Here is a 15828-nt window from a genome sequence, read left to right on the forward strand (position 1 = left end):
TGAATGTCAGCATAATTGTGTCCATAATTGACTGTGTGGCATGGTGTTATAACATATTGACAACTCTTTCAAAGGTGGGTATGTGGTCAGGTCCTGTTTGATGTCACAACTCTCTAAAAGTCATGGGACAGACAGACCATGTAGAATGTAGTTCTACTTTTACGCAGGTTGGTGGCGCTATACAGTCTAAGGTGGGTACATGGTCATGTCCTGTCTGCCACCATAGAAAAAAATCAGACCATATAGAATGGAGTTATACAATTCAAACAGTTGGTGGCGCTATATGTACACAGTCAGACTGATTTTGCTTCCATGTGGAAGGAAATTACTGCAGATATACATTTCAACCAGTTGGTGGCGCTATAGAGTATGTACACAGTATAACAAGAGATTGACCAACACACCAAAAAAAAATTCAAGACAATCTGACCACAAATCAGGAAGTTACGGCAGATGTACATCTCTGCCTGTTGGTGGCGCTATACAGTATGTACACACACAGTCATAGACCAGAGTGTACCCCAGACCACCAGAAAAAATTTGAGGCAGATCCGACCATGCATAAGGAAGTTACGGCTATATACATTTCCACCAGTTGGTGGCGCTGTGTTTTGAACATGGGTTCTGGAGCGTTAGGTGCGTCCTGTCATGATAGACGTCTCCACCAAAAATCATAGTGATACGTGCAACGGGTGGCGAGGGATAATGAATTGAAACTTCTAGGTGGCGCTAGTGTGTCAATTTAGATTGGTGTCACATGGGAGCACCACCAGGGCGCTCAGGCCTGGATTAAGGCCTGACGTGTAAGATTTCAGCAGCCTGTGACCTTCTGCGGGCAAAATATGAGCCTTCGATGGTCAATGGCGAACGCTGACCATTCGCCGTGGCCACGCCCCCCACATGTGCTTTACACACATCATAGTCCATCAACTGACTTCATCAGTCTGTCAGTCAAACTGTGTATTGACTTTGATGTACATTGCTTCAAGGCAAGGCCAGACACCAGGCAGGGCCAGATAAAGTAAAAGTTAAGGTTAAAGTAAAAGTTTGGTGGCGTGCCACGCCCACATCCTAAGGAGCAGCCCAAAATCCTTCGCAATTTAACGTGGGCCATTCGTCTAGTGTCCTTTGATGCTACAACGGACTCATTCGGTCAAACCCCCTAGGAGGAGTTCGTCGAGATATGACCCCTACATCCTCCCCCAAATGGCCGCCGCCACCTAAAATGGCCGACTTCCTGTTGGTTTTAGAACATGGGTTCTTGAGACTTTTTTGTGCGTCCTGTCACGAGTGATGTCTCCTCCGAAAATCATGCCCATACGTGCAACGGGAGGCGAGGGATAATTATTTTAAAACTTGTAGGTGGCGCTAGTGAGTCAATTTGGCTTGGTTTCAAATGGGGGCCCCACCAGGGCCCTCAGGCCTGGAATCTGCCCCCCCTTATGAGATTTCAAGCCCATGCGACCTTCTGCGGGCGAATGATGACCCTTTCTTTGTAAATGGCGAGGTCTGAGCATTCGCCGCCAGGCCACGCCCACCACGTGCGCTTTTCCTGCATCATGGTCCATCAACAGGCTTCACCAGGCTGTCAGGCAGTGACCTTGTGACCTCGGTGTTCATCTGATGAATCTCCTGGCAGAAAAGGCCTCATGTAGATCACACGCCTTTAGCCTGTCGCCAATAGGTGGCGCTGCGACGAAATCAGGAAGTGACCAACGGGGACCTTCGGGGCGGGGCCATGATCACATGTACCAAGTATGATGAAGATCTGACCACGTGGAGCCAAGTTATTCACGTCTACAGTTACGCTCAGCGTGCAAGGGCCGGACATATGAAAATGGGCAAAATTTGGGGGCGTGCCACGCCCACATCGTATGGAATATCCCAAAATCCTTCGCAATTTAACGTCGGCCATCCGTCTAGTGTCCGTTGATGCAACAACGGACTCATTTGGTCAAACCCCCTAGGAGGAGTTCGTCGAGATACGACCCCAACTTCTGGCACGAAAAAGGCCGCCGCCATCCAAAATGGCCGACTTCCTGTTCGTTTTCCAATATGGGTTCTTGAGACTTTTTGGTCCGTCCTGTCACGATAGACGTCTCCACCAAGTTTCGTGACGATAGGTGAAACTGGTGGCGGGGGCCAATTTTTTCAAAAATTAAAGGTGGCGCTAGAGAGTCAATTTTGGAACATTGTTTTCGGGACCCCCACCAGATCGAAATTTTCGCCAGACCTGACGCGCTTGCAAAATTTGGTGAGTTTTCGGGCATGTTAAGGCCCTCAAAATGGCCGTCCTTTCGTCAGAATAATAATAAAAAAAAAAATAATTAAAACTGCAAGCAGTGATGAGCGGGCTCGAGCACCCCGACGCGCTCGGGGGTACGCGCGGGTCGGGGGTACGCGCGGGTCGGGGTCGCGCGCGCGACCGGACGGGCGCGCGGACGCGCCGTACGAAAAACCGCGGCGAGCGGATAAGCGGTAAGGGAGTCACGGCACTTGCAATTTTCCGCCAGGAGGGGGCGACAGCGGCGGCGAGGCGGGTGCGCGGTCACGTCCCGTCCGACACCGCGAACCGCCATAAAAAAATTCACGACGATCGGACCGCGTGGTAGGTCCTTGCGGCGGATATACGTTTCCGCCTGTGGGTGGCGCTATAGAGTGGTTGGCCCACACGGTAACGGACCGGAGGGTACCCCGAACCAACAGAAAAAATTAGGGGCCGATCCGACCGTGCGTAAGGAAGTTACGGCAGATATACATTTCCACCAGTTGGTGGCGCTATAGCGTATGTACACACACAGTCATAGACCAGAGGGTACCCCAGACCACCAGAAAAAATTTGGGCCTGATCCGACCATGTGGAAGGAAGTTACGGCTATATACATTTCCACCAGTTGGTGGCGCTATACAGTCTATGTACACACACAGTCATAGACTAGAGGGTACCCCAAACCACCAGAAAAAATTTGGGCTTGATCCGACCATGTGGAAGGAAGTTACGGCTATATACATTTCCACCAGTTGGTGGCGCTATACTGTCTATGTACACACACAGACATAGACCAGAGGGTACCCCAGACCAGCAGAAAATTTTGTGGCCTGATCCGACCATGTGGAAGGAAGTTACGGCTATATACATTTCCACCAGTTGGTGGCGCTATAGAGTCTATGTACACACACAGTCATAGACCAGAGGGTACCCCAAACCACCAGAAAAAATTTGGGCTTGATCCGACCATGTGGAAGGAAGTTACGGCTATATACCTTTCCACCAGTTGGTGGCGCTATAGAGTCTATGTACACACACAGTCATAGACCAGAGGGTACCCCAAACCACCAGAAAAAAATTGGGCTTGATCCGACCATGTGGAAGGAAGTTACGGCTATATACCTTTCCACCAGTTGGTGGCGCTATAGAGTCTATGTACACACACAGTCATAGACCAGAGGGTACCCCAAACCACCAGAAAAAATTTGGGCTTGATCCGACCATGTGGAAGGAAGTTACGGCTATATACATTTCCACCAGTTGGTGGCGCTATAGAGTCTATGTACACACACAGTCATAGACCAGAGGGTACCCCAAACCACCAGAAAAAATTTGGGCTTGATCCGACCATGTGGAAGGAAGTTACGGCTATATACATTTCCACCAGTTGGTGGCGCTATAGAGTCTATGTACACCCAGTATAACAAACCAGAGATTGACCCAACACACCAAAAAAAATTTCAAGACAATCTGACCATGAATCAGGAAGTTACGGCAGATATACATTTCCACCAGTTGGTGGCGCTGTGTTTTGAACATGGCTTCTGGAGCGTTAAGTGCGTCCTGTCATGATAGACGTCTCCACCGAAAATCATAGTGATACGTGTAACGGGTGGCGAGGGATAATGAATTGAAACTTCTAGGTGGCGCTAGTGTGTCAATTTAGATTGGTGTCACATGGGAGCACCACCAGGGCGCTCAGGCCTGGATTAAGGCCTCACGTTTAAGATTTCAGCAGCCTGTGACCTTCTGCAGGCAAATGATGACCTTTTGATGGTCAATGGCGAAGGCTGACCATTCGCCGTGGCCACGCCCCCCACATGTGCTTTACACACATCATAGTCCATCAACTGACTTCAGCAGTCTGTCAGTCAAACTGTGTATTGACTTTGATGTACATTGCTTCAAGGCAAGGCCAGACACCAGGCAGGGCCAGATATGAAATGGTCAAAGTTTGGTGGCGTGCCACGCCCACATCCTATGGAGCGGCCCAAAATCCTTCGCAATTTAACGTGGGCCATCCGTCTAGTGTCCGTTGATGCAACAACGGACTCATTCAGTCAAACCCCCTAGGAGGAGTTCGTCGAGATACGACCCCTACATCCTCCCCCAAATGGCCGCCGCCACCTAAAATGGCCGACTTCCTGTTGGTTTTTGAACATGGGTTCTTGAGACTTTTTTGTGCGTCCTGTCACGAGTGATGTCTCCTCCGAAAATCATGCCGATACGTGCAACGGGAGGCGAGGGATAATTATTTTAAAACTTCTAGGTGGCGCTAGTGAGTCAATTTGGCTTGGTTTCATATGGGGGCCACACCAGGCCGCTCAGGCCTGGATTCTGACCCCCCCTATGAGTTTTCAAGCCCATGCGACCTTTTGCGGGCGAATGATGAGCTTTTCTATGTAAATGGCGAGGCCTGAGCATTCGCCGCCAGGCCACGCCCACCACGTGCGCTTTTCCTGCATCATGGTCCATCAACAGGCTTCACCAGGCTGTCAGGCAGTGACCTTGTGACCCTGATGTTCATCTGATGAATCTCCTGGCAGAAAAGGCCTCATGTAGATGACACGCCTTTAGCCTGTCGCCAATAGGTGGCGCTGCGACGAAATCAGGAAGTGACCTACGGGGACCTTCGGGGCGGGGCCATGATCACATGTACCAAGTATGATGAAGATCTGACCACGTGGAGCCAAGTTATTCACGTCTACAGTTACGCTCAGCGTGCAAGGCCCGGACATATGAAAATGGGCAAAATTTGGGGGCGTGCCACGCCCACATCGTATGGAATATCCCAAAATCCTTCGCAATTTAACGTCGGCCATCCGTCTAGTGTCCGTTGATGCAACAACGGACTCATTTGGTCAAACCCCCTAGGAGGAGTTCGTCGAGATACGACCCCAACTTCTGGCACGAAAAAGGCAGCCGCCATCCAAAATGGCCGACTTCCTGTTCGTTTTCCAATATGGGTTCTTGAGACTTTTTGGTCCGTCCTGTCACGATAGACGTCTCCACCAAGTTTCGTGACGATAGGTGAAACTGGTGGCGGGGGCCAATTTTTTCAAAAATTAAAGGTGGCGCTAGAGAGTCAATTTTGGAACATTGTTTTCGGGACCCCCACCAGATCGAAATTTTCGCCAGACCTGACGCGCTTGCAAAATTTGGTGAGTTTTCGGGCATGTTAAGGCCCTCAAAATGGCCGTCCTTTCGTCGGAATAATAATAATAATAATAAAAAACGGAACGATTACAATAGGGCTTTCGCACTGGTCAGTGCTCGAGCCCTAATAATTAAAACTGCAAGCAGTGATGAGCGGGCTCGAGCACCCCGACGCGCTCGGGGGTACGCGCGGGTCGGGGGTACGCGCGGGTCGGGGTCGCGCGCGCGACCGGACGGGCGCGCGGACGCGCCGTACGAAAAACCGCGGCGAGCGGATAAGCGGTAAGGGAGTCACGGCACTTGCAATTTTCCGCCAGGAGGGGGCGACAGCGGCGGCGAGGCGGGTGCGCGGTCACGTCCCGTCCGACGCCGCCAACCGCCATAAAAAAATTCACGACGATCGGACCGCGCGGTAGGTCCTTGCGGCGGATATACGTTTCCGCCTGTGGGTGGCGCTATAGAGTGTATGCGCCCACACGGTAACGGACCGGAGGGTACCCCGAACCAACAGAAAAAATTAGGGGCCGATCCGACCGTGCGTAAGGAAGTTACGGCAGATATACCTTTCCACCAGTTGGTGGCGCTATACAGTCTATGTACACACACTGTCATAGACCAGAGGGTACCCCAGACCACCAGAAAAAATTTGGGCCTGATCCGACCATGTGGAAGGAAGTTACGGCTATATACATTTCCACCAGTTGGTGGCGCTATACAGTCTATGTACACACACAGTCACAGACCAGAGGGTACCCCAGACCACCAGAAAAAATTTGGGCCTGATCCGACCATGTGGAAGGAAGTTACGGCTATATACATTTCCACCAGTTGGTGGCGCTATACAGTCTATGTACACACACAGTCATAGACCAGAGGGTACCCCAGACCACCAGAAAAATTTGTAGGCTGATCCGACCATGTGGAAGGAAGTTACGGCTATATACATTTCCACCAGTTGGTGGCGCTATACAGTCTATGTACACACAGTATAACAGACCAGAGATTGACCCAACACACCAAAAAAAATTTCAAGACAATCTGACCATGAATCAGGAAGTTACGGGAGATATACATGTCCACCAGTTGGTGGCGCTGTGTTTTGAACATGGCTTCTGGAGCGTTAAGTGCGTCCTGTCTTGATAGACGTCTCCACCGAAAATCATAGTGATACGTGTAACGGGTGGCGAGGGATAATGAATTGAAACTTCTAGGTGGCGCTAGTGTGTCAATTTAGATTGGTGTCACATGGGAGCACCACCAGGGCGCTCAGGCCTGGATTAAGGCCTCACGTTTAAGATTTCAGCAGCCTGTGACCTTCTGCAGGCAAATGATGACCTTTTGATGGTCAATGGCGAAGGCTGACCATTCGCCGTGGCCACGCCCCCCACATGTGCTTTACACACATCATAGTCCATCAACTGACTTCATCAGTCTGTCAGTCAAACTGTGTATTGACTTTGATGTACATTGCTTCAAGGCAAGGCCAGACACCAGGCAGGGCCAGATATGAAATGGTCAAAGTTTGGTGGCGTGCCACGCCCACATCCTATGGAGCGGCCCAAAATGGTTCGCAATTTAACGTGGGCCATCCGTCTAGTGTCCGTTGATGCAACAACGGACTCATTCGGTCAAACCCCCTAGGAGGAGTTCGTCGAGATACGACCCATACATCCGCCCCCAAATGGCCGCCGCCACCTAAAATGGCCGACTTCCTGTTGGTTTTAGAACATGGGTTCTTGAGACTTTTTTGTGCGTCCTGTCACGAGTGATGTCTCCTCCGAAAATCATGCCGATACGTGCAACGGGAGGCGAGGGATAATTATTTTAAAACTTGTAGGTGGCGCTAGTGAGTCAATTTGGCTTAGTTTCATATGGGGGCCACACCAGGCCGCTCAGGCCTGGATTCTGACCCCCCCTATTAGCTTTCAAGCCCATGCGACCTTTTGCGGGCGAATGATGACCTTTTCTATGTAAATGGCGAGTTCTGAGCATTCGCCGCCAGGCCACGCCCACCACGTTCGCTTTTCCTGCATCATGGTCCATCAACAGGCTTCACCAGGCTGTCAGGCAGTGACCTTGTGACCCTGATGTTCATCTGATGAATCTCCTGGCAGAAAAGGCCTCATGTAGATGACACGCCTTTAGCCTGTCGCCAATAGGTGGCGCTGCGACGAAATCAGGAAGTGACCTACGGGGACCTTCGGGGCGGGGCCATGATCACATGTACCAAGTATGATGAAGATCTGACCACGTGGAGCCAAGTTATTCACGTCTACAGTTACGCTCAGCGTGCAAGGCCCGGACATATGAAAATGGGCAAAATTTGGGGGCGTGCCACGCCCACATCGTATGGAATATCCCAAAATCCTTCGCAATTTAACGTCGGCCATCCGTCTAGTGTCCGTTGATGCTACAACGGACTCATTCGGTCAAACCCCCTAGGAGGAGTTCGTCGAGATACGACCCATACTTCCGCCCCCAAATGGCCGCCGCCACCTAAAATGGCCGACTTCCTGTTGGTTTTAGAACATGGGTTCTTGAGACTTTTTTGTGCGTCCTGTCACGAGTGATGTCTCCTCCGAAAATCATGCCGATACGTGCAACGGGAGGCGAGGGATAATTATTTTAAAACTTGTAGGTGGCGCTAGTGAGTCAATTTGGCTTAGTTTCATATGGGGGCCACACCAGGCCGCTCAGGCCTGGATTCTGACCCCCCCTATGAGCTTTCAAGCCCATGCGACCTTTTGCGGGCGAATGATGACCTTTTCTATGTAAATGGCGAGGTCTGAGCATTCGCCGCCAGGCCACGCCCACCACGTTCGCTTTTCCTGCATCATGGTCCATCAACAGGCTTCACCAGGCTGTCAGGCAGTGACCTTGTGACCCTGATGTTCATCTGATGAATCTCCTGGCAGAAAAGGCCTCATGTAGATGACACGCCTTTAGCCTGTCGCCAATAGGTGGCGCTGCGACGAAATCAGGAAGTGACCTACGGGGACCTTCGGGGCGGGGCCATGATCACATGTACCAAGTATGATGAAGATCTGACCACGTGGAGCCAAGTTATTCACGTCTACAGTTACGCTCAGCGTGCAAGGGCCGGACATTTGAAAATGGGCAAAATTTGGGGGCGTGCCACGCCCACATCGTATGGAATATCCCAAAATCCTTCGCAATTTAACGTCGGCCATCCGTCTAGTGTCCGTTGATGCTACAACGGACTCATTCGGTCAAACCCCCTAGGAGGAGTTCGTCGAGATACGACCCCAACTTCTGGCCCAAAAACGGCCGCCGCCATCCAAAATGGCCGACTTCCTGTTCGTTTTCCAATATGGGTTCTTGAGACTTTTTGGTCCGGCCTGTCACGATAGACGTCTCCACCGAGTTTCGTGACGATAGGTGAAACTGGTGTCGGGGGCTAATTTTTTTTAAAATTCAAGGTGGCGCTAGAGAGCCAATTTTGGAACATGATATTTGAAACCCATAAAATATAAAATTTTTCGCCAGACCTGATGCGCTCGCCAAATTTGGTGAGTTTTCGGGCATGTTGAGGCCCTCAAAAAGGCCGACGGTTGGCAGAATAATAATAATAATAATAATAATAATTAAAACTGCAAGCAGTGATGAGCGGGCTCGAGCACCCCGACGCGCTCGGGGGTACGCGCGGGTCGGGGGTACGCGCGGGTCGGGGTCGCGCGCGCGACCGGACGGGCGCGCGGACGCGCCGTACGAAAAACCGCGGCGAGCGGATAAGCGGTAAGGGAGTCACGGCACTTGCAATTTTCCGCCAGGAGGGGGCGACAGCGGCGGCGAGGCGGGTGCGCGGTCACGTCCCGTCCGACGCCGCGAACCGCCATAAAAAAATTCACGACGATCGGACCGCGCGGTAGGTCCTTGCGGCGGATATACGTTTCCGCCTGCGGGTGGCGCTATAGAGTGTATGCGCCCACACGGTAACGGACCGGAGGGTACCCCGAACCAACAGAAAAAATTAGGGGCCGATCCGACCGTGCGTAAGGAAGTTACGGCAGATATACCTTTCCACCAGTTGGTGGCGCTATACAGTCTATGTACACACACTGTCATAGACCAGAGGGTACCCCAGACCACCAGAAAAAATTTGGGCCTGATCCGACCATGTGGAAGGAAGTTACGGCTATATACATTTCCACCAGTTGGTGGCGCTATACAGTCTATGTACACACACAGTCACAGACCAGAGGGTACCCCAGACCACCAGAAAAAATTTGGGTCTGATCCGACCATGTGGAAGGAAGTTACGGCTATATACATTTCCACCAGTTGGTGGCGCTATACAGTCTATGTACACACACAGTCATAGACCAGAGGGTACCCCAGACCACCAGAAAAATTTGTAGGCTGATCCGACCATGTGGAAGGAAGTTACGGCTATATACATTTCCACCAGTTGGTGGCGCTATACAGTCTATGTACACACAGTATAACAGACCAGAGATTGACCCAACACACCAAAAAAAATTTCAAGACAATCTGACCATGAATCAGGAAGTTACGGCAGATATACATGTCCACCAGTTGGTGGCGCTGTGTTTTGAACATGGCTTCTGGAGCGTTAAGTGCGTCCTGTCTTGATAGACGTCTCCACCGAAAATCATAGTGATACGTGTAACGGGTGGCGAGGGATAATGAATTGAAACTTCTAGGTGGCGCTAGTGTGTCAATTTAGATTGGTGTCACATGGGAGCACCACCAGGGCGCTCAGGCCTGGATTAAGGCCTCACGTTTAAGATTTCAGCAGCCTGTGACCTTCTGCAGGCAAATGATGACCTTTTGATGGTCAATGGCGAAGGCTGACCATTCGCCGTGGCCACGCCCCCCACATGTGCTTTACACACATCATAGTCCATCAACTGACTTCATCAGTCTGTCAGTCAAACTGTGTATTGACTTTGATGTACATTGCTTCAAGGCAAGGCCAGACACCAGGCAGGGCCAGATATGAAATGGTCAAAGTTTGGTGGCGTGCCACGCCCACATCCTATGGAGCGGCCCAAAATCCTTCGCAATTTAACGTGGGCCATCCGTCTAGTGTCCGTTGATGCAACAACGGACTCATTCGGTCAAACCCCCTAGGAGGAGTTCGTCGAGATACGACCCATACATCCGCCCCCAAATGGCCGCCGCCACCTAAAATGGCCGACTTCCTGTTGGTTTTAGAACATGGGTTCTTGAGACTTTTTTGTGCGTCCTGTCACAAGTGATGTGTCCTCCGAAAATCATGCCGATACGTGCAACGGGAGGCGAGGGATAATTATTTTAAAACTTGTAGGTGGCGCTAGTGAGTCAATTTGGCTTAGTTTCATATGGGGGCCACACCAGGCCGCTCAGGCCTGGATTCTGACCCCCCCTATGAGCTTTCAAGCCCATGCGACCTTTTGCGGGCGAATGATGACCTTTTCTATGTAAATGGCGAGGTCTGAGCATTCGCCGCCAGGCCACGCCCACCACGTTCGCTTTTCCTGCATCATGGTCCATCAACAGGCTTCACCAGGCTGTCAGGCAGTGACCTTGTGACCCCGATGTTCATCTGATGAATCTCCTGGCAGAAAAGGCGTCATGTAGATGACACGCCTTTAGCCTGTCGCCAATAGGTGGCGCTGCGACGAAATCAGGAAGTGACCTACGGGGACCTTCGGGGCGGGGCCATGATCACATGTACCAAGTATGATGAAGATCTGACCACGTGGAGCCAAGTTATTCACGTCTACAGTTACGCTCAGCGTGCAAGGCCCGGACATATGAAAATGGGCAAAATTTGGTGGCGTGCCACGCCCACATCGTATGGAATATCCCAAAATCCTTCGCAATTTAACGTCGGCCATCCGTCTAGTGTCCGTTGATGCTACAACGGACTCATTCGGTCAAACCCCCTAGGAGGAGTTCGTCGAGATACGACCCATACTTCCGCCCCCAAATGGCCGCCGCCACCTAAAATGGCCGACTTCCTGTTGGTTTTAGAACATGGGTTCTTGAGACTTTTTTGTGCGTCCTGTCACGAGTGATGTCTCCTCCGAAAATCATGCCGATACGTGCAACGGGAGGCGAGGGATAATTATTTTAAAACTTGTAGGTGGCGCTAGTGAGTCAATTTGGCTTAGTTTCATATGGGGGCCACACCAGGCCGCTCAGGCCTGGATTCTGACCCCCCCTATGAGCTTTCAAGCCCATGCGACCTTTTGCGGGCGAATGATGACCTTTTCTATGTAAATGGCGAGGTCTGAGCATTCGCCGCCAGGCCACGCCCACCACGTTCGCTTTTCCTGCATCATGGTCCATCAACAGGCTTCACCAGGCTGTCAGGCAGTGACCTTGTGACCCTGATGTTCATCTGATGAATCTCCTGGCAGAAAAGGCCTCATGTAGATGACACGCCTTTAGCCTGTCGCCAATAGGTGGCGCTGCGACGAAATCAGGAAGTGACCTACGGGGACCTTCGGGGCGGGGCCATGATCACATGTACCAAGTATGATGAAGATCTGACCACGTGGAGCCAAGTTATTCACGTCTACAGTTACGCTCAGCGTGCAAGGGCCGGACATTTGAAAATGGGCAAAATTTGGGGGCGTGCCACGCCCACATCGTATGGAATATCCCAAAATCCTTCGCAATTTAACGTCGGCCATCCGTCTAGTGTCCGTTGATGCTACAACGGACTCATTCGGTCAAACCCCCTAGGAGGAGTTCGTCGAGATACGACCCCAACTTCTGGCCCAAAAACGGCCGCCGCCATCCAAAATGGCCGACTTCCTGTTCGTTTTCCAATATGGGTTCTTGAGACTTTTTGGTCCGGCCTGTCACGATAGACGTCTCCACCGAGTTTCGTGACGATAGGTGAAACTGGTGTCGGGGGCTAATTTTTTTTAAAATTCAAGGTGGCGCTAGAGAGCCAATTTTGGAACATGATATTTGAAACCCATAAAATATAAAATTTTTCGCCAGACCTGATGCGCTCGCCAAATTTGGTGAGTTTTCGGGCATGTTGAGGCCCTCAAAAAGGCCGACGGTTGGCAGAATAATAATAATAATAATAATAATAATAATAATAAACGGAACGATAACAATAGGGCTTTCGCACTGGTCAGTGCTCGAGCCCTAATTAAAACTGCAAGCAGTGATGAGCGGGCTCGAGCACCCCGACGCGGTCGGGGGTACGCGCGGGTCGGGGGTACGCGCGGGTCGGGGTCGCGCGCGCGACCGGACGGGCGCACGGACGCGCCGTACGAAAAACCGCGGCGAGCGGATAAGCGGTAAGGGAGTCACGGCACTTGCAATTTTCCGCCAGGAGGGGGCAACAGCGGCGGCGAGGCGGGTGCGCGGTCACGTCCCGTCCGACGCCGCGAACCGCCATGAAAAAATTCACGACGATCGGACCGCGCGGTAGGTCCTTGCGGCGGATATACGTTTCCGCCTGTGGGTGGCGCTATAGAGTGTATGCGCCCACACGGTAACGGACCGGAGGGTACCCCGAACCAACAGAAAAAATTAGGGGCCGATCCGACCGTGCGTAAGGAAGTTACGGCAGATATAAATTTCCACCAGTTGGTGGCGCTATAGCGTATGTACACACACTGTCATAGACCAGAGGGTACCCCAGACCACCAGAAAAAATGTGGGCCTGATCCGACCATGTGGAAGGAAGTTACGGCTATATACATTTCCACCAGTTGGTGGCGCTATACAGTCTATGTACACACACAGTCATAGACCAGAGGGTACCCCAGACCACCAGAAAAAATTTGGGCCTGATCCGACCATGTGGAAGGAAGTTACGGCTATATACATTTCCACCAGTTGGTGGCGCTACACAGTCGATGTACACACACAGTCATAGATCAGAGGGTACCCCAAACCACCAGAAAAAATTTGGGCTTGATCCGACCATGTGGAAGGAAGTTACGGCTATATACATTTCCACCAGTTGGTGGCGCTATACTGTCTATGTACACACACAGACATAGACCAGAGGGTACCCCAAACCACCAGAAAAATTTGTGGCCCGATCCGACCATGTGGAAGGAAGTTACGGCTATATACATTTCCACCAGTTGGTGGCGCTATACAGTCTATGTACACACACAGTCATAGACCAGAGGGTACCCCAAACCACCAGAAAAAATTTGGGCTTGATCCGACCATGTGGAAGGAAGTTACGGCTATATACATTTCCACCAGTTGGTGGCGCTATACTGTCTATGTACACACACAGACATAGACCAGAGGGCACCCCAGACCACAAGAAAAATTTGTGGCCTGATCCGACCATGTGGAAGGAAGTTACGGCTATATACATTTCCACCAGTTGGTGGCGCTATACAGTGTATGTACACACACAGTCATAGACCAGAGGGTACCCCAGACCACCAGAAAAAATTGTGGCCTGATCCGACCATGTGGAAGGAAGTTACGGCTATATACATTTCCACCAGTTGGTGGCGCTATACAGTCTATGTACACACACAGTCATAGACCAGAGGGTACCCCAAACCACCAGAAAAAATTTGGGCTTGATCCGACCATGTGGAAGGAAGTTACGGCTATATACATTTCCACCAGTTGGTGGCGCTATACTGTCTATGAACACACACAGACATAGACCAGAGGGTACCCCAGACCACCAGAAAAATTTGTGGCCCGATCCGACCATGTGGAAGGAAGTTACGGCTATATACATTTCCACCAGTTGGTGGCGCTATAGAGTCTATGTACACACAGTATAACAAACCAGAGATTGACCCAACACACCAAAAAAAATTTCAAGACAATCTGACCATGAATCAGGAAGTTACGGCAGATATACATTTCCACCAGTTGGTGGCGCTGTGTTTTGAACATGGCTTCTGGAGCGTTAAGTGCGTCCTGTCTTGATAGACGTCTCCACCGAAAATCATAGTGATACGTGTAACGGGTGGCGAGGGATAATGAATTGAAACTTCTAGGTGGCGCTAGTGTGTCAATTTAGATTGGTGTCACATGGGAGCACCACCAGGGCGCTCAGGCCTGGATTAAGGCCTCACGTTTAAGATTTCAGCAGCCTGTGACCTTCTGCAGGCAAATGATGACCTTTTGATGGTCAATGGCGAAGGCTGACCATTCGCCGTGGCCACGCCCCCCACATGTGCTTTACACACATCACAGTCCATCGACTGACATCATCAGTCTGTCAGTCAAACTGTGTATTGACTTTGATGTACATTGCTTCAAGGCAAGGCCAGACACCAGGCAGGGCCAGATATGAAATGGTCAAAGTTTGGTGGCGTGCCACGCCCACATCCTATGGAGCGGCCCAAAATCCTTCGCAATTTAACGTCGGCCATCCGTCTAGTGTCCGTTGATGCTACAACGGACTCATTCGGTCAAACCCCCTAGGAGGAGTTCGTCGAGATACGACCCATACATCCGCCCCCAAATGGCCGCCGCCACCTAAAATGGCCGACTTCCTGTTGGTTTTAGAACATGGGTTATTGAGACTTTTTTGTGCGTCCTGTCACGAGTGATGTCTCCTCCGAAAATCATGCCGATACGTGCAACGGGAGGCGAGGGATAATTATTTTAAAACTTCTAGGTGGCGCTAGTGAGTCAATTTGGCTTGGTTTCATATGGGGGCCACACCAGGCCGCTCAGGCCTGGATTCTGCCCCCCCCTATGAGTTTTCAAGCCCATGCGACCTTTTGCGGGCGAATGATGACCTTTTCTATGTAAATGGCGAGGCCTGAGCATTCGCCGCCAGGCCACGCCCACCACGTGCGCTTTTCCTGCATCATGGTCCATCAACAGGCTTCACCAGGCTGTCAGGCAGTGACCTTGTGACCCTGATGTTCATCTGATGAATCTCCTGGCAGAAAAGGCCTCATGTAGATGACACGCCTTTAGCCTGTCGCCAATAGGTGGCGCTGCGACGAAATCAGGAAGTGACCTACGGGGACCTTCGGGGCGGGGCCATGATCACATGTACCAAGTATGATGAAGATCTGACCACGTGGAGCCAAGTTATTCACGTCTACAGTTACGCTCAGCGTGCAAGGCCCGGACATATGAAAATGGGCAAAATTTGGGGGCGTGCCACGCCCACATCGTATGGAATATCCCAAAATCCTTCGCAATTTAACGTCGGCCATCCGTCTAGTGTCCGTTGATGCAACAACGGACTCATTCGGTCAAACCCCCTAGGAGGAGTTCGTCGAGATACGACCCCAACTTCTGGCACGAAAAAGGCCGCCGCCATCCAAAATGGCCGACTTCCTGTTCGTTTTCCAATATGGGTTCTTGAGACTTTTTGGTCCGTCCTGTCACGATAGACGTCTCCACCAAGTTTCGTGACGATAGGTGAAACTGGTGTCGGGGGCTAATTTTTTTTAAAATTC

At 51.2% G+C, this 15828-nt stretch overlaps 1 protein-coding gene across 1 annotated transcript in view; it reads left to right on the forward strand.

The window, feature by feature from the left end:
• The window catches only part of LOC131102050 (hippocalcin-like protein 1), a 224045-nt gene that overhangs the window by 158813 nt on the left and 49404 nt on the right, over nt 1–15828 (forward strand). The gene's annotated exons all lie outside the window — the stretch shown is intronic.

The sequence above is a fragment of the Doryrhamphus excisus genome, linkage group LG7, assembly GCF_037039965.1.
Source record: "Doryrhamphus excisus strain RoL-2023G ecotype Guam linkage group LG7, RoL_Dexc_Guam_v1.1, whole genome shotgun sequence".
Lineage (NCBI taxonomy): Eukaryota > Metazoa > Chordata > Actinopteri > Syngnathiformes > Syngnathidae > Doryrhamphus > Doryrhamphus excisus.